We start from the raw sequence: 15,994 nt of genomic DNA, 5'->3' as shown, positions 1-15,994 counted from the left end.
ATGGCCATACTGCCCAGAGTAATTTATAAATTCAACGCTATCCCCATCAAGTTACCTATGATCCTCTTCACAGAGCTGGAAAAAACCACCTTAAACTTCATATGGAACCAAGAGAGCCCACATAGCCAAGACAATCCTAAGCAACATGAACAAAGCTGGAGGCATCATGCTACCTGACTTCAAACTATACTACAAGGCTACAAGTAATCAAAACAGCTTGGTACTGGTACCAAATCAGACATATAGACCAATGGAACAGAACAGAGGCCTCGGAGGCAATGTCACACATCTACAACCATCTGATCTTTGATGAAGCTGACATAAACAAACAGTGGGGAAAGGATTCCCTGTTTAATAAATGCTATTGGGATAACTGGCTAGCCATGTGCAGAAAACAGAAACTAGATCCCATCCTGACACCTTACACTAAAATTATCTCCAGATGGATTAAAGACTTAAACATAAGACCTAACACCATAAAAAGCCGAGAAGAAAACCTAGGCAAAACCATTCAGGACGTAGGCATAGGCAAGGACTTCATTAATAAAACACCAAAAGCATTGGCAACAAAAGCCAAAATAGACAAATGGGATCTAATTAAACTCCAGAGCTTCTGTACAGCCAAAAAAACAACCATTAGAGTGAACTGGCAACCAACAGAACAGGTAAAAATTTTGCAATCTACCCATCTGACAAAGAGCTAATATCCAGAATCTACAAAGAAGTAAAAAAGATTTACAAGAAAAAAACAAACGAGCCCATTCAAAAGTAGGTAAAGGACACGAACAGACACTTTTCAAAAGAAGACATACATGAGGCCAATAAACATATGAAAAAAATGTTCATCATCACTGGTCATTAGAGAAATGCAAATCAAAACCACATTGAGATACGATCTCATGCCAGTGAGAATGGCGATCATTAAAAAATCTGGAGACAACAGATGTTGGAGAGAAATAGGAACACTTTTACACTGTTGATGGGAGTGTAAATTAGTTCAACCATTGCAGAAGACAGTGTGGCAATTCCTCAAGGACCTAGAAATAGAAATTCCATTTGACCCAGCAATCCCATTACTGGGTATATATCCAAAGGATTATAAATCATTCTATTATAAGGACACATGCACACGTATGTTCATTGCGGCACTGTTTACAATAGCCAAGACCTGGAACCAACCCAAATGCCCATCAGTGATAGACCGGACAGGGAAAATGTGTCACATACACACCATGGAATACTATGCAGCCATAAAAAGGATGAGTTCATGTCCTTTGTAGGGACATGGATGAATCTGGAAACCATCATTCTCAGCAAACTGACACAAGAACAGAAAATCAAACTCCGCATGTTCTCACTCATAGGTGGGTGTTGAACAACGAGAACACATGGACACAGGGAGGGGATCATCACACACTGGGGTCTGTTAGGGAAGACTAGCGGAGGGACAGTGTGGGTAGGGAGCTTGGGGAGGGAAAACATGGGGAGAAATGCCAGATATAGGTGACAGGGAAATGGAGGCAGCAAACCACATTGCCATGTATGTACCTATGCAACAATCCTGCATGTTCTTCACATGTACCCCAGAACTTAAGGTGCAATTATATATATATGAAGAACAGTGACCGTGTGTTTTGTACTAAGATGTGCCAGGCACTGGGCTTAAGGCCTTGCATTTATACAACAATCTCCTGGGGCCAGTGCTGTCACTATTCTTGGATAAAAGAACAAACTGTGCTTTCGAAAACTTATGTATATTGTATCAAGATTAGCAAGTAAGCGACAGAACTAAGATTTGAACCCAATGCCAGAATCCTCTCACCCTAACCATTATGTAATACAACCTATATGTTTTTGTTATACTCATTTTTCAGATGTTTAAAGAGTCCGAATGAGTAACCCAACCAGAGAGTGGCAGAGCTGGGATTTAAAGTAAAGCAAGTCTGGTTCAAGATACATCCGTTGCTATTTCTTAGTTTAAGCATTTTAACAAATCTATTTATTGAAATTGTAAAATCTTACTGTTGCTTTCATAACTTATGTTTATAAGGAATATACAAACTATAGATTAGGGCAGTAGTAAATGAAAAATAAAAAGCAAAGAGAATATAAAGTAAATCTGGCAAGATTTCCTAAGTAGAAACTTTGTGAATAACGAGCTGTAGGAAGTGAAGGAGGAGTAGAATTATTAGTAGCCGGATGCTGGGAGCAGTGGGAGAAACCTAATTGTTGCAATCCAATGATGAGAAATTACAACTAGCAACTGGTTGAAAAAGTCTCTGTGGGTTGTACATTCTCAGATCTCTCAAAGTAACCACACCTCCTACTGGAACAAAGCTTCTTATGGAATGGCACACATACAGAGTAGAAAAATGCTGGACGACCAAAGTCTTAGTGTACTCAGATTCAAAATACGGTGGTGGAAGGCATGGGATTGACAGATTGGACAAGGTAATAGTAGTTGACGGCATTATGGGGCTAGGTGGCCATGCAAGGCCTTAATAGTTACAGCGATATTAACTAAGGTACCTTGCACCTGCGTTCAAACAGGGATGAATAACTAAAGAAACATAACGGGCTGTCATGCAGGAGGAAGGAGAAAAGGGGATATGTGAATGTTGAAAATATAGTTAAAAATAATTAAAAATATGCTCTAAATCCCAAATAAAAAAAATCATGTCAAGGATTGCTTTGTCTGTAAAGAGGAAATTGACTAGGAATTTTTTCTGAAATTATTTCATGAGTCCTTATGGTAAGATTGAGACTGAACAGACAGTTCTAGTTGCTTACCTCAGTTTGTTAAACTGCAGTGTTGACAAGGCCAGTGTCTTACATGTGGATCCCAGGTCAGCCAGCAGCCTTGTTTTGGAGCTAACGGCTGCGTTCCTAACCTCAGCCTCAATGCTGAGGAGCCTATACACTGCTGTGTTTTCTACTGGATTTACAATAAGCTGCGAATTTCTTAAGATCAGGAGATGTATGTTTTTCATCTCTGTATCCTCTCAGCCTTGCATAGCTACTGACACAGTACAGGCATTCAATAAATGTGTGTGTGTCAGCCACCACTTGCTCAGGAGAACAAATCAAGAGAGGCTTTAATCCATTTTTCAACTGAAATGTATGAAAGATGGATTAAAGCCTCTCTCAATTTGTGTATGACTATTCTTAATGGTCCCTGGGCTACGTTCCTTCAATGCTGGGGTGGCAGGAAAACATGGTTGAATCTTTCACTGCCGGTACTTGCAAGTGTATAGGAAGCGTGGTGCATAAATAAAATGGTGTTGAATATTGCTTATGAGGGTGTATTTGTTTCACCGGAGAGTGAAAAAGTGAACAAAAAGTACACAGTTGGAATGAAGTCCTCAGTTCCCTTTAGAAGGGAGATAGATTTCAGAAATCCGCCAACAGACAGAACTAAATGCCATCGATGACCATTTGAAAAGGAAACTGAATTACATTGGAGATTGCTACACTCCACCAGTAGATTTACGACCTCCCAAAGGTTTTTAAAATTACATATCTTCTAACCTAACTTTAAAATTAACTTTAATTTTATGAATCTCTTTAAATGTGACCTTTTATGTTGTTCTTACCAGGTGTCAAGTAAGATTTGTATTTTTTGTTTTTAAATTTCACTTCCTTTTTCACAAAAGAACATTAAAACCATCTGCCCTCTTTACATTTCTAATGAAAGTGCCATCGCTGCTGCTTTAATTCATCTGAGTTAGTGGACTGTTCTTTTTAGGCAACAACGCTCTAAACTGAATTAGTTCATGGGTTTTAAAACCTTACCAAAATCTGAGATGAATTCCTTCTCTGTACCAGGCTTACTTTGAAACCTGTTAAGCAGTGAGATAGAAACTTCAGGACACCAGGAAACAAGGACCAATCAAAGCTCTCTGCTCACTCTTCTCAGGCAACACTAAGTAATATTCAAATATGACATCACAGTTTGAAGCCTTCTGTCAAAAGTGGGAAACCTTCACCCCATCGCCCTGCACTAAACTAAGGACTCACTTGGTCCTGAGGGTTAAACACCTAAGTTTTGTGGACACCACAGCACAAGGATTCTGCCTCCTTTTATCCATCCTGAGATAGAAATAAAGGGACATTGACAAATCCAATTATAACTCTGGTATCTTGTTTTAGGCAGGTCCCTCTCTGTCCTCTAGTTGAAACATTAAAACAGCAGGCAAGCATTATCTCTAGAGATTTCTCAAAGGAACGTAGCCAGTGCTGCCTTCCCTTGTCATAATAAATATAATTTATTTTCCTGAAAAGGAACATACTGTTCTGAAGTAACTTAAAATTAAAAGGTCACAAATTAATTATCCCTTTTGGTTTGTTATGGTAATTGCAGAGGGATAGGATAGTGGGCTTTAGGCCCATAACGAGTATTTAATAAGGGTCTCCCACAACAATAAGCTGAATATTTTAACCAATGGTCGCTGTATCACTTAGGATACTTTCAGTTGCTAATGGCAAAAGCTTAAGCCAATTAGCTCAGGTAAGAAAGGCCATTATCACATAACTGGTAAGTAAGAGATTCAAAATGACAGCTAGACTCACCTCTCACACAGTGTCAGAGCTCACCTCTCTCCATTTTCCAACTTTGCTTCTGGTTGTATGCCAGCTGCCCTCACATGCAGCAGGAAAGGTGGCTGCCCAGGGACAAGATTCGTGTCTTTTTAGCCTAGCAACCACAATAGGAAAGAAAGAATTTTCTCCCCAGTGTTCATTTATCTGTACCAGAAAGAAATCTGTATGGGCCATGTGGCCACCCCTGAGCCAACCACTTGGCCAGGTGCACAGAGGCATGTGTCTATCATCCTAGTCATGGGATTATAGATAGGGTGAAGGCTAGACCATGGAATAAGAGAGGACCACTTCCCTGAGCACCACTGTATTTATATACTACCCTATTTATACACTTGCAAGATTTAGCAGGTATATGGCCAATACAATCACACATTTTAAAGTGCTGGATTCTTTCCTTTGCAAAAAAAAAAAAAAAAAATCTATTGTTTATTTTTCATCGATACTAACTTTTTTAATTATCATGGAACTAGATTACTTAAAAATCACGTATCTCAAGATGCAGGAAAAACATTCACATTCAGTGGAGAAGACATGGACTCCATCTATCACTCTGAAGAGCTTCTTAGTGAAAGACGAATTTTTTTTTTCTTTTTGAGACAGGGTCTCACTCTGACACCCAAGCCAGAGTACAGTGGTGTGATCTCGGCTCACTGCAGGCTTGACCTCCAGTGCTCAGGTGATTCCCCTACCTCATCTTTGAAGTAGCTGGGACTACAAGTACATGCCACCATGCCTGGCTAATTTTTGTATTTTTTGTAGAGAAAGAGTTTTGCCACGTTGCGCAGACTGATCTCCAACTCCTGAGCTCAAGCAATCTGCCCAGCTCAGCCTCCCGAGGTGCTGAAATCACAGGTGTAAGCTACCACATCTGGTCTAAAAGATGAATATATCACCCAAGAAACTGACCTGATAGCAAGAGACAACCTGGTCATTGTCATCACCCTTTCCTATCAATGTTTTAATCTACTGGTCAAAAGGCCATTGAAAGTCTGCTCCTGAGAAGTTCAGACACCTAAGTGAGATGGGAAACATGAGAGATATACGCTTGGAAGAAGGACTTGGCAGCTTTTGTGGCCATAATAACTATCTTATCTTAAAGGATACTTTTTAAGCTCTCAGTGTAAGTGTGACTGGTCCCTGGAATAGAACCATTATATGTAGCTGTAAGAATATCCACCCTCCAGAACATGTGAATGGAAAGGAGATGCTGCAATGTTTTGAACATGATTTGGCAAAATTACAAATATAGAAAATCACCAGGGACCATTCTCCATAGGTATTTACATGGATACCATAATCTCCCCATTTTCCTTCCGTCTCCCTGGCTCTTCTTTTTTGGTATCTACTGCTGGCTCTTCTTCCTCTTCTTTGACCAAAACATAGTCTGACATTGCTCTGGCTGCCTTCTGATCTTCTTGCCTTCTCCATCTAGAGGCTTTTTGTGGGTAGTGATACGGTTTGGATGTGTGTCCCCCTCCAAATTTCATATTGAAATGTGATCCCCAGTGTTGAAGATGAGGCCTAGTGGGAGATGTTTGGTTCATGGGGATGGACTCCTCACAAATAGCTTGGAGTGCTCCCCGCAGTAATGAGTGAGTTACCTATTAATTCGCAGGAGAGCTGGCTATTTTAAAATCCTGACATCTGTCTCCATGTGACACATCTGCTCCCTCTTCACCTTCCACCATGATTGTAAGCTTCCTGACCCCTCACCAGAAGCAGAATGCCCCCTTATGCTTCTTGTACAGCCTGCGGAACTGTGAGCCAAATAAACCTCTTTTCTTTATAAATTACTCAGACTTGGGTATTCCTTTATAGCAATGCAAAACAAACTAACACCGTGGGATCTCATTCATTCCCCTCGAATTGCCATCTCTCAGCTGTCCGCTCTCAAATCTACATGCACTCTATACCTCTCTCCTAAGCTTCAAACTGCTATATCTAACTGCCTACTAAGCATCTCTGCATGGCTGTTTCTGTGTCTAAAATATTAACTCCTCCTTCCTACTCCTCAACTCCAACTGCTCTTCCTCCAATGTTCGCCATCTCAGGAACTGATGCCACCACCCAGCCCATTACTCGAGTCTGAAACCTGGGAGTCATCTTTGATTTCTTCTCCCTCAGCAACTCCTTCCACACAATCACAAAATCCTACTCCACTTCTAAATATTTCTCAAATGCTTAGTGACATAGATATCCCTTCTCTATATGCCCACTAGTCCAAGCTACCCTCATTCTTTGCCTAACTACTACAGTGGCTCCCTAAATCCCTTACAAACATTCTTGCCCCATCCTTCCACCAATCCATGCAATTCCAATTATACCAATCTCTGGCCTTAAAACGTTCAAAGGTTGGCCGGGCACGGTGGCTCAAGCCTGTAATCCCAGCACTTTGGGAGGCCGAGGCAGGTGGATCACAAGGTGAAGAGATCGAGACCATTCTGGTCAACATGGTGAAACCCCGTCTCTACTAAAAATACAAACAATTAGCTGGGCACGGTGGCGCGTGCCTGTAATCCCAGCTACTCAGGAGGCTGAGGCAGGAGAATTGTCTGAACCCAGGAGGCTGAGGTTGCGGTGAGCCGAGATCGCGCCATTGAACTCCAGCCTGGGTGAAAAGAGCAAAACTCCGTCTCAAAAAATAAAAAACGTTCAAAGGTTTTATAGCCCAGAGGGTCCAAAGGTAAGTATTGGGACTGTTGCATCAGAATCCTATAGAAGAGCCTGTTAAAGTATTGGCTCTTGTGCTGCACCAAACCCAAGGAATCAAAAGCTCTAGGAACAGGGTCAAGGCACTGAATTTTTAATCATAAATCCTTATTAAGGTTTGCAGACCCTCTGTAATTTGACCTCTTGCAGTTCCTGGTTAGGACATTTCACAATATCGTCCTATAGATGGCACTTGATGCTTTTTCATGAGTCACACTCCTGGCACTGGCTCCTGCTGGTAATACCACTGGTTAAATGTCTCATTCCCTGTGGGAACATAAATTCCAGGGGGAACAGAAGCATGCCTGTCTTGTTTACCATTTGTCCCTGGCACCCAGGACAATGGGCACAACATGTGACATTTAATATTCATTGACATTGCCAGAATAAAGAGAACTTAATCTGAAGGGCTCTCTCCTAATCAGGGTTAGTTAAAACGCCTCCCTTTGTTGAGATAGCAAACAAACCAAGAAATGGCATACATAACAATAATTGGAGTGAATTAATTAATGGCCTGAAGGAGAACGTTTACTTTTCAAAGTCAAATTGTATTTGGAGACTCTTCCCTAGTCTCTAGTGACATCAAATAAACAGAAATATACTTTGGACCACATTCAAGGAGTGTCTGATTGTAAGTACTGTAAGGGTAAATCCAAATGCAAAAAGCAAAATAAAATAATAACCTGGTATAAAAAGAAAAAGAAAGGGGAAGAGACGTTCTCTCCCTTTTCCTAGAGCATTTCCTTTAGAAAATTTGTAATTGTAAATTCTTTGAGATGTCTATAATTTTTTTCAAAAGCTAAACAAACCTTCCTGCCAGCTTTATAACCAAGGAATGTCTTTCTCAAGGATTTGGAAGCCATCTCTTTGAAATGTAAACATCAAGGAAGATAGTGGTCCTATCTCCCAGGATCCATGAGAGTTTAACTTAAGTATCTGGCTCCAAATTTTAACTACCTCCCTGTCACAGAGATATGAGAAGTATTATTATTGCTTTGGGTAAAAGCAATTACCAAACACAAATGTCCACCCTAATTACCTAGTGAATCTAGGATGAACTATGTGTGTGTGACAAATGGTGTTGCTACAATCTCTTTCTTACTTGGGGTGGGGGAGGGGAGCAGTGTCAAACGACAGCCAGCAGATACAGCAGGAACTCTAGTCTACAGATATTTAGGTATGTTAAATGTGTCCATGCAACACTGAGGGATGTGAAACTGTTTTACTAGGCATCACTCTGTTAAGATCACTCCCATCCCAAAAGCAAAGCAATACTTCTCAAGAACTTTGTCCTTTTTGGTCAAAACAACTTACCATGCTCTAAGAAAAAGAAAGAGGTTCTTTTCCTTTTACATATAAGTAGATAACAAAGGTAACCCAATATTTTCATGTTCTAGAATTTTATGTAAATAGAATCATAGAGTATTTACTCCTGGTCTGGGTTTATTCACTCGGCATAAGTATTTGAAGTTTCACCCATGTTGCTGCACTGTCAGCAGTCCGTTCCTTTTTCTTTTTCTTGCAATATCGTTATTATACTATTCATACACTTTTCCTCCCACAGAATTTCATCATTTCAGGTTTACTATTAAGTATTCTTTCCTTTTCTTGTGGAGGATGGTGTCTTTCTTTGTACCATCACCATTTTATTAAGGTATAACTGACAAATTTAAATTGTACATATTTACAGTGTACATGTAATGTTTTAATATAAATACGCATTGTCAAATGATTAAATTAAGCTGATTAACATAGCTATCACCTCAAATACTTTTTTTTTAGTAAGGGCATTGTTAACATATCTAATACGTTAACAATTTTCAAGTATACAAAACATGATTAACTATAGTCACCATCTGTACAGCAGATCTCCAGAACTTTCTCATCTTGTATAACTGAAAGTTCTACCCTTTCACCAACATCTCCCCATTTGTTTTGCCTCAAGTCCTTGGCAAGCATCATTCTACTCTCTGCTTCTATAAGTTTGACATTTTGGAATCCACATCTAAGTCCATTCCTTTTCATTGCTGAATAGTACTCCATTGTATAAATATACCACAATATATTTATCTAGTCACATGTGGAAGGACATTTTGATTGTTTCTAGTTTGGGGCTATTATATAAAGCTATGATAAACCCTTATGTGCAAGTCTTTGTCCTAGAAGTAGAATAATAGAGTCATATGGTAGATTTATGTTGAATAATATAATTTAATAGTTTTAGGAGGCTTCCTTTGGGTACAAGCAATTACCTCTTCCACAACCAGCTCCTTCTCCCCACAGAACGCCTTACTTCCATATACACACTATTGATATGGTTTAGCTTTGTGTCCCCACCCAAATCTCATCTCAAATTGTTATCCCTAGGTGTTGGGGGAGGAACTTGTTAGGAGGTGACTGGATCATGGGGCGGTTTCCTCCATGCTGTTCTCGTGATAGTGAGTTCTCAAGAGATCGGATGGTTTTATAGAGGTTCTTCCCCTTTTGCTTTCACTCTCTCTCCTGCTGCTTTGTGAAGAAGATGCTTGCTTCCCTTTTACCTTCCACCAAGACCGTAAGTTTCCCAAGGGCTAACCCAGCCATGAGGAACTGTGAGTCAATTAAACCTCTTTCCTTTATAAATTACCCAGTCTCAGGTATTCTGCATAGCAATGTGAAAATGGGCTAGTACAATTATCATGCTTTGCTTCCATTTCATAAGAGCCTTAATTTTATAACTGGAAAAAGAGGATGTATTTGTGGAGAGAGGAAGAGAAGAGGAAAAAATGTTGCAATAGGTCTCCTGAAGAGCAAATTCAAGTGTACATGTTTACATGTAACTAATTTGTAGCATTATAGAGAGAGATGTATACAACTTCAAGTCAGGTTTTGCTTACACGTGTATATCTTTTTATCAATATTTTAAAAGCTATTACTCTTGATGGTTCTCACTGCAACCTCTGCCTCCTGGGTTCAAGCGATTCTTCTGCCTCAGTCTCCTGAGTAGCTGAGATTACAGCTATGCACCACCACACCTGGCTAATTTTTGTATTTTTAGTAGAGACGAGGTTTCACCACGTTGGTCAAGCTAGTCTCCAACTCTCGACCTTATGATCTGCCCACCTCAGCCTTCCAAAGTGCTGGAATTACAAGCAGGAGCCACCATCCCCAGCCAAAGCTTTTTTTTTTTTTTAATGTCTATACTTGCCGCTCCTATTTTGCTCCTTCCATTCTCTTGAAATCATTTCAATCAGGCTTTTGTCCGAATCCCTCCACCAGAACTGCTCTCATCAAAGTCATCAATCACTGCTGAATGGCTAAATCCAATGATAGCTCTAAGTCTTACTTGATATACTTGACAACAGCATTTAATTCAATTAATCAAGAAAGACTGACTTCTAAACACCACCCTCCCCTGGTTTCCTCCTACCTTATGGGCTGATCCTTTTCCATTTGCTTGCTAGTCACTACTCTCTCTGACATCTAAATGCCTGACATCTGAATGTCAGAGTGCCCTGGGGCTCAGCTCAGTCTTTGGATCTCTTCTCTAACTACAATTACTCCCTTGTTGACCTCATCCATTCTCACTCATGTCAAATGCCATTCATATAAGGATGGCCCCCAGATATCTACCTCCAGGTCCAACCTTTCACCTGAAATTCAGACTCATATGTCCAACTACCTACTACATCTCTCCTTACGGTGGCTACTAGACAACTGACAATGAACTGTGTAAAAGCAAATTCATATTCCTTCCCAGAGCTCCTCATCTTCCTTTATTTTTCTCTACTTCATAAAGCACACTTTAATTTACTGGAAACCTTGACTATATCTTTAACTCTCTCTCTTTCTCACCCCCACCTTTCCTGCCCCTCCTTCCCACCCCAGCCTTCTCTTCCATCCCAACAATTTCAAACACACATTTTGTCAGCCTCTGACCTATTCCCATTTTAGAGGTAAAGAAACTGAGCCATGAAAAAGTTATTTACTCATCCAAGGTCACAGAATTAATTTGTAGCAGAACTGAAATTGAAAACCAGGTAGCCTTGCTTTAAATGGCAGTTTTGTTGATTCTAGTCTTCAAGGATTCCAAAAAATTGAGGTCTAATTTCAAGAATGCTTTTGATAAAGACAAAACTGAACAATTTCTAACAATTTCTTCCAATGAAACAATTCAATAAGTAAATGTATACCTAATACAAAACATAACTTTATAAACCAAATCATAGTCTGTAATGAAGTTTTTCGTTCAGTTTTACAACCTCTGTGTTTGTATATATCACTCTTAAAAATTGAGATTTTTTTGTTTCTTTGTTTTTTAAAAAATTCACAGTGGATCACAATGTTTTATCCATTATAATGGAGCACCCTAGTTAAAAGTAAATTCCAAGTTTTTGAAAACCTTGAGGACTAGAAGTAATGAAAGTTGTTATTTTAAAACTATATGTAGTTTGTACTCTTCTCTAGAAATAGATGATTGAAATCACCTTAACACACTGATTGTTGTGGCAAAAACACTCCTTGGTGGTGCAAAGATGAGGCAAAAAACTTATTCTCAAAAAGGAAATGCTGAGAAAATCAAAAGCAATTTTCTCAGCAAGGAGGCTAGAAAACTGGATATGCTTTATCTAATCTAATCTGATTAGTCACTAATCCAAGACTGACTTGGGGAAAGCGGTATTTGGGGAGACTCTCAGAAAATCCTGACAACCTTCATCATCTAATAATATTTCTTTTCTCAGAGAAAGAGATGAAATTAGCAGATCATCATTGCTGTGATTCTTCAGTTACAGCAATGCCCATGTGCCTCTTTCCCGGATGTTCAACTCTGAAGCATCAAAAACTTGCACTTGAAAATCACTTGCTCAAAAACCTCTTTGAAGACCATACTAGCATTTTTATTAGAAACACATATTTAAAACAAAACTCCTCCTTCATTTCCCAAACAAGGAAAGCCTGTTATGATAGGATGACATCATGAACCCATATGTCTGCTGTGAGAAGACAAGGAAAGTCTTCACTTGCTTCATTTGAAACAGTTGCCTGCCTTTAGGTAGAACCTCCAAGATGGAGATTAGTGCTTTTATAAAAGAGACCACAGAGAGCTAGTTCTTCCTTCCACTATGTGAGGACACAGCAAGAAGTGGGCCTGCGTCAGACATGAAATCTGACAGCACCTTGCTCTTGAACTTCCCAGCCTCTAGAAATAACTTTTGTTGTTTATAAGGCATCCAGTCCATGATATTTTGTTATAGCAGCCTGCACAGGCTAAGACATACCGCCATCATTCTTTAGAACAAGCTTGTCCAATCCATGGCCCCTGGGCCACATGTGACCCGAGATGCCTTTGAATGTGACCCAATACAAACTCGTAAACTTTCTTAAAATATTATAAGATTTTTTTTAGCTCATTAGCTATCATTAGTGTTAGTGTATTTTATGTCTGGTCCAAGACAATTCTTCTTCTTTCAACGTGACCCAGGAAAGCCAAAAGATTAGACACCCCTGCTTTAGAAGGACAATTAAAACAGGGGAGTGGGCCGGGTGCAGTGGCTCAAGCCTGTGATCCCAGCACTTTGGGAGGCCGAGGCAGGTGGATCACAAGGTCAAGAGATCGAGACCATCCTGGTCAATATGGTGAACCCCCATCTCTACTAAAAAAATACAAAAAATTAGCTGGGCATGGTGGTACGCACCTGTAATCCCAGCTACTCGGGAGGCTGAGGCAGGAGAATTGCCTGAACCCAGGAGATGGAGGTTGCGGTGAGCCAAGATCATGCCATTGCACTCCAGCCTGGGTAACAGGAGTGAAACTCAGTCTCAAATAAAAACCAGGGGAGTGGTTTTGCCACAACAATCAGTGTTTTAAGGTGATGTCAATCATCTATGTGACAGCAAGTAGATGGTCCCTGATACTGAGGCATACAGATAACCCTCTTCCCCATTTCCAGGGCTCATTTAGGGTTGGTCCTATTTGGGGATCATCTTAAATGGTTTGGGGAATGTGGGGAAGTCTGTGGAGGCTTATATTTCCTAGGCCTCTATTCTTGATATTTTTAGGACTAGATCTTCTTAAAAACTGACCTTTTTTCTCCAAAAGAAAAGATTTAGCTTTTCTCAGTCAAAAATGTGGAACAAACTAGGTTTTACTAGAAAAACAATGTACTAGAAATTCTTGACAGGAACCAAAACATGTTTTTAAAAATCCTGCAAATTTTTTTACCACCACAATATAAATATACTAACAGCTTATAGATTTATTAACAAGTTAAATCTCTGAATCTCTGACCTTTGACAAACGTCAGTGTTAGGCTTCCACTATAGATAGATGTTTTCCTTTGAACTGGTAAAGTATGCACAGTATATTGAAGTCACTTGAGGTAAAATTTTGCAAGGAGTCAGAAGGTTATAAATGCTTGACATACTTAAATTTAGGATCACTACTGTATCCTAAGGAAGAGTATATTTCACAGCTATCTATTTTCTGGAAGCTGTGTAAATAGATATGTTATTTGTTGACTTACAGAACTGGCAAGGATCAGAGCTCACATGCTTCAACCTCCAAGTCAATTCTGCAATTGGGGCCACATCATCACGGCCAAATCACCATCTTCCCCCTGCAACAAAAGAAGACTAAACTGCTCTACATGAATTAAGAAGAAGAGGCGGGGAATATTTGCTCCTGAAGAAGAGGAAAAAAGGACGATAGGTGAAAAAGAACAAGTTGAAATGTTAAAGCAAATTCCAAACTCCGGAGAAGAAAACTGCAATAAGGAAGACACCATCCTAAATATATAAACTGGTTTTACAAATTAATTTTTGAAAACAAACAAAAACACTATTACAATAGATATACCTATGTAACAATTCTGCACAATCTGCACATGTACCCCAGAACTTAAAGTAAAATTTAAAAAAAAAGAATGAGTGAGCTTTAGAGAGGCATCACAAGTCCCTGATGTGGTAAGATGTGGATAGCTTAGCCAGCAAGGGGTTTAAATACAGAGATACTCCATACAGTATCATTCTGGAGACAGAAGACACCTCTGAATTTGAATGGTCCAAGAATGTGGAAAGAGAAAAGTTGTCCCAGTCAAATGAGGTAGAGCATGCACACAAGAATTGACTTTTTTTTTTTGTAATTATTGTGATGTTTTTTCATACTCTGGTCAAGTTGTAGGGAATAAACTAGAAACAACAGGCCAGAGAGTGACCAGGCGAATTCAGCTCTTGAAGGTCCAAGGATTTATATATAGTTTTTATATTGTTGTAATTGGGCTTATATTTATAATTATTTGTTTTAATTGCAATTAAATAATGCAGACCAAAAAGGAAAGAAGAATGTAAACCAAGTGCTGTCTCATCAAAATAAGATTTGCCTTGTTTTCTGTTTTGTAGGGACTTTCAAAACTATAAAATATTACTGAGAGACATTTAAAAGTCATTTTTAAAATACACTTTTATTTTATTTACAAGTCATTTGCAAAATATGCTTTTATTTTAAACTCTAACTTAAAGCCATTTAAAATTCATTTGTAAGATATGCTTTTATTTTAAACTCTAATTTAAAGCCATTGCATGGACCTAAAAGCACATTTTTAAGTCCATGCAATGGCTTTAAATTAGAGTTAATAAAAAAATAACAGCATTAAAAGAAGAAAATTGGTAAAGGACATAAATAATTCACATTGAATGAAAATTGGACAACATATATACATACAAATATATGTATATATGAAGTTAAAGTTTACTAACAAGTAAAGGAATAAATACAATGGAAAAAAACAAATATATCAAATGCCAAAAATTATTTTTAAATATTATCCAATGCTGCTCACCAGGGGACAAGAAAATGGGCACTCTCTTACACTGCTGGTGACAGTATAAATTAATACTAAACAATACATATAAACACAAAATCATAGTCTATTCTGTAGTACCATTATGGTTACAGTACTAAGAAGGCTTGGGTTATCAAAAATAGAGATATCAAAATCAAGGCTGTTATAGAGACAGGAAGAGTAGAAAGTTACAAAATTGCAATACTAAATTATTTTCACTGCAGGAATTTCAACAAAGGTATTTTTTTTCATCTAAGTCCATTTTCTTTTTTCAAGCTACAAATACATTTATTCAATAACTGTCAGAAAAATTACCTTCATACAGACTTCTGAATCTAATGCAGCACTATTATAAAATAAAGAGAGCGACTGATTGAACAATCCGATATGCCTGAAACTAAAATAGTCTACTAAATAATACTTGTTTTAAAGCATGAGGGAAATTTGTTAAAGACTTCAAGCTAAATAAAAGCAGTACCTGAAAAATTTATGGACTGCAGCTATAACTAGATAGAGAAACATTTTGACATTCATAATAACAATAAATAAGAAACATTTATTATTTTCTACATTTATTGAGTATTTTCTACGTGTCATGCAGTTTAAATTTATTATTTATTTTTTCATTTTTTAGAGACAGGGTCTTGCTATATTGCCCAGGCTGGTCTTGAATTCCAGCGGTCAAATGATCCTCCTGCCTCAGCTTCCCAAGTAGCTGGGACTATATAACTGTATTTTTATTGTAAAATAAATACCTATGGAAATAAAACATATACATATTTTTAAGAATAAAGATAAAACTGACAGAAGAACAGAAAATCAAACACAGCATGTTCTCACTCATAAGTGGGTGTTGAACAATGAGA

At 38.6% G+C, this 15,994-nt stretch overlaps 1 protein-coding gene across 2 annotated transcripts in view; it reads right to left on the bottom strand.

The window, feature by feature from the left end:
* Positions 1-15,994, bottom strand: part of NXPE2 (neurexophilin and PC-esterase domain family member 2) — a 225,719-nt gene that overhangs the window by 187,336 nt on the left and 22,389 nt on the right. For both annotated transcript variants that reach the window (XM_078339181.1, XM_078339183.1), the window contains exon 2: positions 13,812-13,904. The gene's annotated coding sequence lies outside the window, so the exon portion shown is untranslated. The remainder of the gene's footprint in view (positions 1-13,811; positions 13,905-15,994) is intronic.

The sequence above is a fragment of the Callithrix jacchus genome, chromosome 10 (genome assembly GCF_049354715.1).
Source record: "Callithrix jacchus isolate 240 chromosome 10, calJac240_pri, whole genome shotgun sequence".
Lineage (NCBI taxonomy): Eukaryota > Metazoa > Chordata > Mammalia > Primates > Cebidae > Callithrix > Callithrix jacchus.
Note: the sequence above shows the minus strand (reverse complement) of the source record. Positions and strands in the feature narration are given on the sequence as shown.